Genomic DNA, 8,648 nt, shown 5'->3' with positions numbered 1-8,648 from the left:
TGAGCTCTTTATAGATTTTGGATACTAGCCCTTAGTCTGATATGTCATTTGCAAATATCTTTTCCTATTCTGTTGGTTGCCTTTTAGTTTTGTTGATTGTTTCCTTTGCTGTGCAGAAGCTTTTTATGTTCATGAGGTCCCAATAGTTCATTTTTGCTTTTAATTCCCTTGCCTTTGGGGATGTGTCAAGTAAGAAATTGCTACGGCTGAGGTCAGAGAGGTTTTTTCCTGCTTTCTCTTCTAGGGTTTTGATGGTTTCCTGTCTCACATTCAGGTCCTTTATCCATTTTGAGTTTATTTTTGTGAATGGTGTAAGAAAGTGGTCTAGTTTCAGTCTTCTGCATGTTGCTGTCCAGCTCTCCCAGCACCATTTGTTAAAGAGACTGTCTTTTTTCCATTGGATATTCTTTCCTGCTTTGTCAAAGATTAGTTGACCATACTTTTGTGGGTCTAGTTCTGGGGTTTCTATTCTATTCCATTGGTCTATGTGTCTGTTTTTGTGCCAATACCATGCTGTCTTGATGATTACAGCTTTGTAGTAGAGGCTAAAGTCTGGGATTGTGATGCCTCCTGCTTTGGTCTTCTTCTTCAAAATTACTTTGGCTATTCGGGGCCTTTTGTGGTTCCATATGAATTTTAGGATTGCTTGTACTAGCTTTGAGAAGAATGCTGGTGCAATTTTGATTGGGATTGCATTGAATGTGTAGATAGCTTTGGGTAGTATTGACATTTTGACAATATTTATTCTTCCAACCCATGAGCATGGAATGTTTTTCCATTTCTTTATATCTTCTTCAATTTCCATCATAAGCTTTCTATACTTTTCAGCATACAGATCTTGTACATCTTTGGTTAGATTTACTCCTAGGTATTTTATGTTTCTTGGTGCAATTGTGAATGGGATCAGTTTCTTGATTTGTCTTTCTGTTGCTTCCTTATTAGTGTATAAGAATGCAACTGATTTCTGTACATTAATTTTGTATCCTGCCACTTTGCTGAATTCATGTATCAGTTCTAGCAGACTTTTGGTGGAGTCTATCGGATTTTCCATGTATAATATCATGTCATCTGCAAAAAGTGAAAGCTTGACTTCATCTTTGCCAATTTTGATGCATTTGATTTCCTTTTGTGGTCTTATTGCTGATGCTAGAACTTCCAACACTATGTTAAGCAACAGCAGTGAGAGTGGACATCCCTGTCGTGTTCCTGAACTCAGGGAGAAAGCTCTCAGTTTTTCCCCATTGAGGATGATATTAGCTGTGGGCTTTTCATAAATGGCTTTTATTATGTTTAAATATGTTCCTTCTGTCCCGACTTTCTTGAGGGTTTTTATTAAGAAACGTTGCTGAATTTTGTCAAATGCTTTTTCTGCGTCGATTGACAGGATCATATGGTTCTTATCTTTTCTTTTATTAATGTGATGTATCATGTGGATTGATTTGTGAATGTTGAGCCAGCCCTGCATCCCAGAAATGAATCCCACTTGATCATGGTGAAGAATTCTTTTTATATGCTGTTGAATTCGATTTGCTAGTATCTTATTGAGAATTTTTGCATCCATATTCATCAGGGATATTGGCCTGTAGTTCTCTTTTTTTACTGGGTCTCTGTCTGGTTTGGGAATTAAAGTAATACTGGCTTCATAGAATGAGTCTGGAAGTTTTTCTTCCCTTTCTATTTTTTGGAACAGCTTGAGAAGGATAGGTATTATCTCTGCTTTAAATGTCTGGTAGAACTCCCCTGGGAAGCCATCTGGTCCTGGACTCTTATTTGTTGGGAGATTTTTGATAACTGATTCAATTTCTTCGCTGGTTATGGGTCTGTTCAAGCTATTTCCTCCTGATTGAGTTTTGGAAGTGTGTGGGTGTTTAGGAATTTGTCCATTTCTTCCAGGTTGTCCAGTTTGTTGGCATACAATTTTTCATAGTATTCCCTGGTAATTGCTTGTATTTCTGAGGGATTGGTTGTAATAATTCTATTTTCATTCATGATTTTTTCTATTTGGGTCATCTCCCTTTTCTTTTTGAGAAGCCTGGCTAGAGGTTTATCAATTTTGTTTATTTTTTTCAAAAACCAACTCTTGGTTTCGTTGATCTGCTCTACAGTTTTTTTAGATTCTATATTGTTTATTTCTGCTCTAATCTTTATTATTTCTCTTCTGCTGGGTTTAGGGTGTCTTTGCTGTTCTGCTTCTATTTCCTTTAGGTGTGCTGTTAGATTTTGTATTTGGGATTTTTCTTGTTTCTGGAGATAGGCCTGGATTACAATGTATTTCCCTCTCAGTACTGCCTTTGCTGCATCCCAAAGCGTTTGGATTGTTGTAGTTTCATTTTCATTTGTTTCCATATATTTCTTAATTTCTTCTCTAATTGCCTGGTTGACCCATTCATTCTTTAGTAGGGTGTTCTTTAACCTCCATGCTTTTGGAGGTTTTCCAGACTTTTTCCTATGGTTGATTTCAAGCTTCACAGCATTGTGGTCTGAAAGTATGCATGGTATGATCTCAATTCTTGTATACTTATCAAGGGCTGTTTTGTGACCCAGTATGTAATCTATCTTGGAGAATGTTCCATGTGCACTCGAGAAGAAAGTATATTCTGTTGCTTTGGGATGCAGAGTTCTAAATATATCTGTCAAGTCCATCTGATCCAGTGTATCATTCAGGGCCCTTGTTTCTTTATTGACCATGTGTCTAGATGATCTATCCATTGTTGTAAGTGGTGTATTAAAGTCCCCTGCAATTACCACATTCTTATTAATAAGGTTGCTTATGTTTGTGATTAATTGTTTTACATATTTGGGGGCTCCCGTATTCGGCGCATAGACATTTATAATTGTTAGTTCTTCCTGATGGATAGACCCTGTAATGATTATAAAATGCCCTTCTTCATCTCTTGTTACAGACTTCAATTTAAAGTCTAGTTTGTCTGATATAAGTATGGTTACTCCAGCTTTCTTTTGACTTCCAGTAGAATGATAGTTCTCCATCCCCTCACTTTCAATCTGAAGGTGTCCTCAGGTCTAAAATGAGTCTCTTGTAGATAGCAAATAGATGGGTGGATCCACAGAAGCACAGCATTGGGTGTTTGCACAGTGCAAGCAAGTTCCCTGATGGGCACTGGTTCCCTTTGGGATTTTGGCTGGGGGATGGGCTAGGGATATGGCACTGGTGAGTGCCTTTGTTCCCTGTCAAGCTGAGCTCTGTCCTCTGGGGATCAACAACTGTCCCTCCTGGTTTCTCTCACCCTCCCGCTCTCCGAGCAGAGCTGTTGACTTATAACATTCCAGATGTTAAGTCCCACTGGCTGTCAGAACTCATGCAGTATGGCCCCTCTGCTTTTGCAAGACCGACTCAGCGATTCCACCTTGCCAGGAGGGCTGCCCCTCCACCGCCCGGGCTCCCTCCCACCAGTCCGTGTAGTGTGCACCGCCTCTCTGTCCTTGCTACCCTCTTCCCTGGGCCTGTCGTCTATGCTTGGTTCTGGAGAGTCTGCTCTGCTAGTCTTCTGGCAGTTTTCTGGGTTATTTAGGCAGATATGGGTGGAATCTAAGTGGTCAGCAGGACGCGGTGAGCCCAGTGTCCACCTACACTGCCATCTTCCTCTGTATCCACCAGTTCTTAAATGTGAAATTAACCTGATGAGGATAAAAAGATTTATATACAGAATGTCCACTAAAACATTAGACAACAGATGGAAGCAATCTTAATGTTCAGTATTAGAACTACTAATTTTATGATTTACTTCCTTATACGATGGGACAGGACAAGCAAGTAAAATTGTATTTGAAGAATATTTAATCACATGAGGAAAATACATCATAAGTGCTTTGAAAATAACTGAATGGATAAAGTGAGGTTGAGACAGGAAAGAACGAAATGTTATTTTCAATATAATATTATTTTTATAAAATACAAGTAACTGGAAAACACAATTATATGTACAAACAGGTTGTAGATAAATACAAGATAATAATGATGGACTGTGGGTGTTGTCATTATGGGAGATTTTCCTTTCTTTATTACACTTTTTTATTGGTTGTAGATGAATATAGTAAATGAGTATCTACTCGTTTTATTATGGAGGATTCAAACAAGTAATGTTATTATCTTTAAAGAGAAAAATAATAACAATCTCCATAATTTAAAATTATCCCTGACGTCAGGAAATGAAACAATCATGGTTTAAAACTTCAGTATTTAATTTCTTCATCCTGATCTTTTCCTCTTAAAGTAATCATCCAATGATGTGAAGTTATTTACAAATCTCATTCAGCCATTTCCACTGAATTGATGACACATTTTATGATATATAATAGTGTATAATCTAGTGATATTAACTGGGGTCAGTGTATTGGCCAACATGAATGCACTGGGTGATGCAGGTAGAAGAAAATGAAGAGAAGAACATTAGTGGCACTAAGTGAAAAGATGTGGCTCTTAAGAAACCTTCATGTCTTGGTTTAGGAAAGCAATCTTTGCATGAGATTCATCTGCTGACACTCAGGCAAACCCTTTATCCCATAAGCCTAGGTCATCAGCCTTTTTCTATGATGGCATCTGTAACCCCTATCACACTGCAGCAACTCTCCTCAATAGAAAAGAAATGATGGCTTCCCTACGCATGGAAGGGAAAAAACACTTAAAGTATTTTATAGGGAATATCTTAAAGCAACATTAAAAAATATTCATATTACAAAATAATTGCTGCCTCATGAACAGATTTCATTCTAGTCATTTATTTTTTTAATGTTGATTTATTTTTGAGAGAGAGAGAGAGCATGAGCAAGGGAGGGGCAGAGAGAGAAGGGGACAGAAGTTCTGAAGCAGGCTCCCTGCTGACAGCAGAGAGCCTGATGCGGGGCTTGAACTCAGGAACCATGAGCTGAAGTCGGCCACTTAACTAACTGAGCCACCTAGGTGCCCCTCATTCTAGTCATTCACTGAAGAAATACAGATGCTCCAGACATACTGTTCGTGGTTAGGAAACATTTGAAAAGCTAACATTTTAATGAATTTGTGATTATTAGAATTGAGTAAGGATAAGCAATTGCCCCAAATCCTAAAATTACAGATTTCCTGAAACACTTAAACTTTAATCCAGTTTCTGGTTCAAATTCCAGCTCTGGTACTTCTTAGAAGAACAGTATTGCCACAATTGCTGGGAAGGGTACATGAATAGGTAGGAAATGTGAGAAATGAAAAAGTACTCCACAGCTTCATGGAGGATGGTGACAATGGTTTCTTTGACAGGATCCTCAAGAGAAGCAACACAGGGAGATAGTCTTGTAGGGAAACTCATAAGAATGGATTGTGATTTTTCAGCTTTTAAGAATATCCATACCTAATAACCAGATTCATGTATTCTCCATGTCATATTTAATTTATGTTAAGTATTAACGCCTGATAATAACGGTTCTTTGGGGAAATAAGCACAGGCTGAGCCTATCTTTGGGCCAGAGTGCTGAGGAGCATTGATAAGGGCAGCAAGATTAATGACATTACCAAAGGCAAAGTGAGTCTGCAGAGAATGGATCACGGCAAAGAAGGCAACTCCTTTTTTTTTTTTTTTTTTTTTTTAATTTTTTTTTTTTCAACGTTTTTTATTTATTTTTGGGACAGAGAGAGACAGAGCATGAACGGGGGAGGGGCAGAGAGAGAGGGAGACACAGAACCGGAAGCAGGCTCCAGGCTCCGAGCCATCAGCCCAGAGCCTGACGCGGGGCTCGAACTCACGGATCGTGAGATCGTGACCTGGCTGAAGTCGGACGCCTAACCGACTGCGCCACCCAGGCGCCCCAAGAAGGCAACTCCTTACCCAAGTGGTATTCCCCTATGTCTGCCCACCTAGGAGGATCTAGATGTTACGTTATTAATAGAGATGGCAAGTAGCCTTAGAAGGCATTTGGAAACTGAAATATCTATGCGTTAAACTACAGAACTCCAATACGGATCATGGAAACCTAAGGACAGAATTCTGTTTTCTAGGAAGGATATCAGAACATCCTACTTGTCAGTGTTCTGGGAGGGCTTGGGAAGGGTGGGATTCTAGACAACAGATGGATGTTTAAATGGGAATTCAGAAAAGGAAACAAAACAGAGGCCAATAAAACTGATATATTGGAGAGCCAAAAACTCAAATATCTCAGCCTATTATAAAAGGAAAGCAAAGAAGAAATACTGTAGCAGTGTGGGACTCAAGAAATTTCATGTAATTCTCCCAGTTCACCCACACAGTAAAGGCTTTTCCAGGATGCTGGGGAGATTAAGGAATTACTTGAAGGGAACAAGTGTTGCAAAGCATGGAAAATAATATAACCAAGCCACTGATAGTATTATATTATAATAGGATATGAAAATGATTTGCTGATATGCTGTCCTGACAAATGGTGAAATAAAAATTTTATACATATTTTTTCTATTTATTAACATTCATGGATCTCCTGCTCTACACTGAGGATTGGGGATACTGCCTTAATCCCCGAGGCTGCCCTAATCCCAGAGAACTGTGAAATCCTTGTGGTATTTTCTATCTACTTTAAAATTGGTCCTGGGGGCACCTGGGTGGCTCAGTCTGTTAAGCATTCAACTTCAGCTCAGGTCATGATCTCACAGTTCATGAGTTCAAGCCTTACATTGGGTTCTGTGCTGACAGCTCAGAGCCTGGAGCCTGCTTTGGATTCTGTGTCTCCCTTTCTCTCTGCCCCTCCCTCACTCGCGCTCTGTCTCTCTCTCTCTCAAAAATAAATAAACATTAAAAAAAAAAAACTTTCCACTCCTGTAACTGGAGTGGAAATGAAACTCCAGAGGGATCTATTCTATAAACCACATTCTGAAGCCCAAGGTAAAGCAGAGTCCAGGGAAATGAAGCACAATGCAATCACTTCTAACATCAGATTACTGACAATCAAATAAAAGTGTCAAAATGTGCTTCTACTGGCCTGCTGGGCTACTTTTCACTATATAGCTATTGAAATATTATTTTTATGTTCTATTCCCCAGATTCAAGGTTTGTGATTTATTAATACAGACTCATTATATATCTGAAGACAGTGATGAAAAATCATTCTGCAATAACATTCATTCTACTAGGATTGACAGATAACCCACTACTACAGGTTTTTCTTTCAGTATTTCTGTTTTTCACCTACATTTTCACTGTTGCTGGAAATGTAATCATTATTCTCCTCACTCCGGTTGACTCTCACCTCAAAACACCCATGTACTTTTTCCTTTGGAATTTTTCCATCTTAGAAATAATATTTACAACTGTCTGTGTTTCTCGATTCCTGTACAGCCTGACAACTGGGGACAAAAATGTTACCTATAATGCTTGCGCCATCCAATTCTTTTTTGTCATCCTCATCGGAGCAACAGAATTTTTTCTTCTAACTGCATGTACTATGATCACTATGTGGCCATCTGCAAACCCCTGCACTACAGTACCATCATGAGTGAAAGAGTATGCACCATGGTTGTCCTTTGCTGTTGGCTGATTGGGTTAATTGTCATACTCCCACCGCTTAGCCTGGGAGTCCAGCTAGATTTCAGTAACTCTAATCTCATTGACCATTTTGGCTGTGATGCATCTCCTCTTCTGAAGATTGTATGCTCAGACACCAATTTGTAGAGCAACTTATTTTAATCATGACTGTGCTGACCCTCATAGTCACATTATTCTGTGTAATTATGTCCTACACATACATCATCAAGACTATTTTAAGACTCCCTTCAGCTCAGCAAAGAAAAAAGCCTTTCTTCACTTGTTCTTCCCACATGATCGTAGTCTCCATCTTCCTATGGAAGCTGCATCTTCATCTATATCAGACCAGCAAAGGAAGGAGTTGCCATTAATAAGGTGGTGTCATTGCTCAAAACCTCAGTTATCCCATTGATAAACTCTTTCATTTACACACTATGGAATAAGCAAGTCAAACAAGCCTTCAAATAATTAAAAAGATGGCATTTCTTTCAAAGGATTAGAAAACTAAAAAGATTTTTTAAATTAAAAAAATAGATATCTAATGTCACTTCTCACTTTATCCTGACTCCAAAACATTTGTGATCTATTCCCATAGATATTCCACAGGTTTTTGTTGATACAAATTTACTGTCTCCAGATTTTTTTGGTGTATATATTACCTTTTTCTAGGTCATAGTGTGTTTACAATACCCTGGAGTCTGTTTGAACTTGAGTCTGTTGTTGGACACCAAGCAAGGAGATAAAGTGGGGTGAGTCTTGAACAAGTTTAAATGACCTCAAAAGAGGTCATTACATGTTTTTCAGACAAGAAGAGATCAAACCCTTGAACAGGATAATAAGTGTCTGCTTCTCTGGGGCTTCAGTAAAATCTACTAACCTGTGCCCTCTAGTAACCCCTGGAGATTGTGAATTCAATTTGCATCAAAATTAACTCATCCACAAGATTAGACTTGGTTGGGTTTCCAAAAGTTTCAATCCTGTAGTTACAGGAGATACAGGTTTTTGGGTTTTTTTTTAGGGAAGTCATAGTTTCCTAACTCCTTTTTCATACCTTGAGATGGAAATTTAAAATCCTGAGATAATCACTTTTCTTTCTGCAAGGTCTCCAGATACTTCAAAATAAACAACCAAAGTTACAGTTCTTATATTCCTCATTTTCCACTAAAA

At 38.6% G+C, this 8,648-nt stretch overlaps 1 pseudogene; it reads left to right on the top strand.

Annotated features, from left to right (window-relative positions):
* The first annotated feature begins 7,053 nt into the window (after positions 1-7,053).
* On the top strand, positions 7,054-7,949 carry LOC131483993 (olfactory receptor 6C2-like; annotated as a pseudogene).
* Positions 7,950-8,648: the final 699 nt, after the last annotated feature.

The sequence above is a fragment of the Neofelis nebulosa genome, chromosome 8, assembly GCF_028018385.1.
Source record: "Neofelis nebulosa isolate mNeoNeb1 chromosome 8, mNeoNeb1.pri, whole genome shotgun sequence".
NCBI classification, from domain to species: domain Eukaryota; kingdom Metazoa; phylum Chordata; class Mammalia; order Carnivora; family Felidae; genus Neofelis; species Neofelis nebulosa.
The sequence above is the reverse complement of the archived record's forward strand: the minus strand, read 5'-3'. Positions and strand labels throughout refer to the sequence as shown.